This window comes from Leptonychotes weddellii, unplaced genomic scaffold (genome assembly GCF_054177405.1).
Source record: "Leptonychotes weddellii isolate Sample4059 unplaced genomic scaffold, ASM5417740v2 HiC_scaffold_14448, whole genome shotgun sequence".
In the NCBI taxonomy this organism is placed as follows: Eukaryota; Metazoa; Chordata; class Mammalia; order Carnivora; family Phocidae; genus Leptonychotes; species Leptonychotes weddellii.
The window spans coordinates 1-5,168 of NW_027725171.1; the positions used below are offsets into that span (position 1 = coordinate 1).

At 49.5% G+C, this 5,168-nt stretch overlaps 1 non-coding gene across 1 annotated transcript; it reads left to right on the plus strand.

Annotated features, from left to right (window-relative positions):
* The first annotated feature begins 43 nt into the window (after nucleotides 1-43).
* Nucleotides 44-5,148, plus strand: LOC102729803 (uncharacterized). Its single transcript, XR_014141744.1, has 3 exons — nucleotides 44-482; nucleotides 4,044-4,113; nucleotides 4,677-5,148. It is a non-coding gene; the product is annotated as an uncharacterized LOC102729803 (transcript).
* Nucleotides 5,149-5,168: the final 20 nt, after the last annotated feature.

Sequence of the window (5,168 nt, forward strand, 5' to 3'; positions counted from 1 at the left end):
GCCTTTCTAGCTCCTCTCTCTGGAGCTCCGGGAGGCCTGCTGTACAACTTCTCCAGAAGGAAAGTTCTCCATCCAGAAGGACCGGTCTCTCTGCTGGGGGCTACGGGTCCTCATGCCACTGACTGCTGCAATGCAGTGCCCCCCTCTGTAGGAAATGCAGCTCCCACAAACTGACGTTAGTCTGTCCTTGGCTTCATTTTCTTCGTGTGCTTGTTACTGTTGGAAGAATTGGGTGAGGGGTGTTGGAGCAGAGAGCAGCAAAGTTGCTTTCCTCAGAAGGAGTTCCTGAGAATGGGGTTTTGGTGTGAACTGTTATAACTAGCAGATAGGAGGGAAAGTAGCTCTCAGCTCTGCCTCACACAGACCTTCGGATATTGCCTTTGCAGAATACTACGATGTGGAATTTTTGAGACCTGTCCCAGATCCAAGTAACAAGGAGAATTTTGTCTGCCAATATTTTGTGGGCGGCAAGAGGTTCCCCAGTAAGTAGTCCCCTCGGTGCCTCCAAGTGACAAATTCCCCACCTCAGGCTGCCTTCCCCTCAGCCAGCGAGGCCTTCAAAGTCCTTGCTGACCATGCACTGTGAACACTGTGAGGATAGATCTGTGTGGACAAGGGGAAGGAGGGACCTGGCTGGGAAGTTGGGAAGTCATCAACCCCCAAAGCACCAGAGCCTGTTGGAGCAGGGCTTTACCCCTAATGGCTCTGGGTGCTGGGTCTGCCCCAGAGCTGCATTCCCCCTCCCTTGGCTCAGCACTCACTTGCCTTGAGCCACAAGGACCCGAATCCCTGGAGACTGCTGGTAGAAACGAGGCAGCCCTGGGGCTCTGAGTCTGGGCCAGGTGCACTGGTAGCTTCCTGGAAGGGTATGTGCACGTGGGATGGAGAGAGGGTGCCACCTGCCAGACCCAGGCCCTGGAATCTTGGCACAGGCACATGTCACATGTGTGACCTTCACCAAATGAGGATTCTGTTCTCAGCCTCTCTTTTCTCTACTGTAAAATGGGGCTAATATGATAGTTGAGCTAACTAAGCCATATTGCCTATATAAGCCAATATTTGGGGAAACACTCGGGCTCAGGTGTACCTCCATATGGCCGAGTGGCTTGAGGAAGCGCACGGGTGGGCAGGCAGATGTGCCCTCGGTGCTGAGGTGGGTGTGATCCTCCCCAGAGCTCTGGGGGACAGGAGGACTTTCTGTGTCCTCCTCGGCTCTCCCAGTTAGCCCGCTGATGCCGTCCTTTCACCTGATTATAGTATGTTCAGTGACATCTTCCAGGGCCATCTGGTCAATCCATAGCAAATCCTCTCCCCCAGGGCATCTCTAGTCTCCTTCTTTCCCGTGGGCACACAGAACAGGACAGGGCACTGTTGTGGCCACATTCCCACAGCTGCAGTGTATAGATGGCCTCGGGGGATTAGATTTTCCTTGCTCAGTACTTCCTCAGGAGTGGCTTAGGGACTGAGGAAGCCTTTATATGGAGAACAATGTTCATGGAGCACTTACTATATCAGGTAATGTGCTAAGGGCCTTGCATATGCCATGTCCCCAAATTCTCAAAACAGATCTATTGTTATTTCTCAGTATAGCTCTGGAATGAGGCAGAGGGGTAATAATGAGTTTGCCCAAGGCCAGAAGCTGCTGTAGGAAGAGCTGGAAACAGACAGATGTGATCCAATTGCCTAGTCTGGGCCTTGCCTTGCTGAGATGAGATTCTTATGGAGTGCTGGACACAACCTATCTCCTAGGAAATGTGCTCAGATACTTCCTCTGTGCCCTGTGACTCTATCGGTTCGCACCCTGGAGATCACCAGTGTTCCTCTTCAGTGTGGACTGGTGCCAGGGCCTCACATGGCAGAATCCAACACATACTCCTGTGCATTTCAGCTGATGGCCACTCTGCATGCATTCAGTGGCTGGTCGCAAGTGGCCTAGCAGGATTTTTTTTTTTATTGCCAAGACCTCTGATGCACTAATTACATTTTCCTTAGATTTAAATGTCTGGGAAAACATTTTAGAAAATACAGAGAAGCATATAGAAAATTTTAAAATCGGTGTTGCTATGTATGTATTCTGTCTTTAGTGTGTAATGTTTTTATGTTTTAAGAAATTTTATACTAGTTTAAATAAATAAATTAAGTATTCAGTTTAATCAGTTAATAGTGGTTTGAAAACTCCTTTCCACTTCAGCAAACTTCTGAGCCCTCAGTGTGCAGCTACCTGCCATTAGCTTCTTTCTGCTCTGGACTGTGAACACCCTACGGGAAAGTAAATTGCATTTCTTAGGGATTTTTTTCCGCACTAACCCCAACCATCCTACCTCTCAGACACAGCTGCCTTTCCCGAAACCATATGTGGTGGCTAGCTTTCATTATCAGCCCAGTGGAGGGGTCAGACAGTTCAGGAGCTCATAGTTAATGTGACCATTGAGTTAGGGCCAGGGTTGGTCCACATGGAAATGAGCCATTCTGTAGGGAATAGTCCTGGCTTGTGACCAAAGTTAGGGGTATGAAAGAGTTTGGTCCCCCAGCTGCAAGAGACAAAACTGTTCTGAGCCTCTTGAGTGCCAACTCCCAGGATTCCACACACACACACAAAAACACAAAGACAAAGAGAGCCCCTCTTCCTCCCTCAGGCTTTGCTACCTCACTAAATGGCACCACCATCCACCCAGTCATTGTGGCCAAACCCTGCCTGTCAACTGTGCTTCCCCTTTGCTTTTGCTCCACATCCAGTTCACTGTTGCCTCAATGTCCAAAACCTGCCCAGATCTGGCCAGCCCCCTGTCAGATTCATCATCTTAGAATAAAACCCAAATCCCTTCCCAGGGCCCACAATGCCCTGCCCACCTCTCCTCACTCACGTCTCTCCTCAACAAGCTCAGCTAGTTATGCCCCAGGCCCTTGGCACATGCTCGCAGAAGCCAGACACTCTTTCCTTGGATCTTTCCTTGGCTTTCCCCCCACCTGGTTTCAGCTCTAGGATCCTCTCCTCAAAGAGACTTTATTTGTAATGGAAATTTTCAACAATAGAGACAAGTAGCAAAAATTGTATAATGAACTTGACACAGCTTCACCTACTTTCAATAATTATCAACTCTGGACAATCTGGTTTTATTGATGCCTTCACCGTGGATTACTTTGAAGCAAATCCCAGCCATCACATCAGTGAAGTCACTGAAGTATACAGATTTTTGTTTCTGTGAAAGGAAATGGTATCTCTTAAGGACAGGACAGGTCCCCCATTCCTAAGCTGTGTCTTTTCCCTTCCACTCTCTGTCCTCCCCTTGCTTCTTAAAGTTTTTTTTTTTTTTTTTAAAGATTTTATTTATTTATTTGACAGAGAGAGACACAGCGAGAGAGGGAACACAAGTAGGGGAGTGGGTGAGGGAGAAGCAGGCCTCCCGCGGAGCAGGGAGCCCGATGCGGGGCTCGATCCCAGGACCCTGGGATCATGACCTGAGCCGAAGGCAGACGCCCAACCGACTGAGCCACCCAGGCGCCCCTGTCCTCCCCTTGCTTCTTATTGTCTCAGCACTTTTCACTGTCTGCATTTATTTTGTTCTTTTTTTTTTTTAATTTTTTTTTTAAAGATTTTATTTATTTGATAGAGAGAGACACAGCGAGAGAGGGAACACAAGCAGGGGGAGTGGGAGAGGGAGAAGCAGGCCTCCCACTGAGCAGGGAGCCCGATGCGGGGCTCGATCCCAGGACCCTGGGATCATGACCTAAGCCGAAGGCAGACGCTTAACCGACTGAGCCACCCAGGTGCCCCTATTTTGTTCTTTGTTAGTTATTTCAATGTTTGTCTTCCCTCCAGTCCCTCAAATGTAAGGCTGTTGGGAACTGGGACTCAGCCTGTCTCTTCCATTCCAACCAGAGCATTCTAGAGGACCTGGTGCACAGTAGGGGCTCAGAGGAATGCAGAGAGGAGAAGCTGATATCTTTCAAAGTGTTAACTCTGCTTGCCAGAGGCTGGCAGAAAAGAAGAGATGGATGAATGGACATGACATTGACATTATTCTATTGTGATTGTCTCTCAGATAGAAAAGCACTTAAAGTAACGGAAAGAAGTATAATGTGCCCTGGACATATAATTGAGACCGACAAACAGTAAGTGCCCCAGGACAGGGGCCAGATGGGCATTTTTGCCACCATGAGGTATACAGAACATGGGATGCCAAGCTACGGGTAGTACGTGTCTAATTCAGGGAGGGCTCCAGGCATCCTCAGCACATGCCCTTGGTGGTGGTCCCCAGAGGCACTCAAGGATTCCCTCATCCCTGGCTCTGCTGAGGAATGTAGCATTCGGGAGATGATGTACCCTGTGATGGTAACTTTGTTCCAGACAGCTGTTCAGAGCTAAGTCAACATACTCTATAAATAAAGAGTCAGGATGGTGACACCAAGCTGCGCTCCCTGGAAACTTAGCCCATGGCCAAGAGGGCATCTGACCCGATGTAAGTCTCCTCATGCCTGGTCAGTCTTCACTGCAGAAGTTGACCTTGTAGTGCTTGGGGTGAGCCCCCCTTACCCATACTGTATGCTCACTGGTGGACCCAATGCCTGATGGCCAAAACCATTGCAATAAACAAAACTATTGACTATAGCTGACTCAAATGCAAGAAGTATACCTATCCATACTGTGATCACTATCTGCCTTTTCTATGCTTTAGGAAGGTCATCGTGAGATATAGCATGGATGGTGGCAACAGCTTCCTCGGCAAAATGGTTTTCCAAGGCAACGACTGTGTGAGTGCCAAAGTAGGGCTGCAGCCTCCCTCCTGGGCTGACCAGAACCACTTCATGGAAGGAGCAGACACCAGGGGAGACAGAAGAGGGGAAGAATGTCCCAGGCAGTCCAAGCAAGTGGCTCATGCAGACAAGCAGCTGGGCAGCTTCTCATAGCCAGCTTGGGGCCCTCAGCCCTTCATCAGCAAGCTGTCCCCACACTCAGGCTTCTGAGGTACCCTGGGAGTGCTTCCAGAAGATCCCCTATGGTGCAGCCACCTGTCCAGGCCCTGCAGAAGCTCTGCTCTCTGTGTGAACCAAGTGTCATTGGAGGCACATGAAAGGGGACAGTTAAGCTCTGAGGAGACTCCAGAAATAGTGCTGAGCCTCTGACACCTGCCTCTCCCCTTGCCACCTCTCCTGGCCCAGGTCTAGTG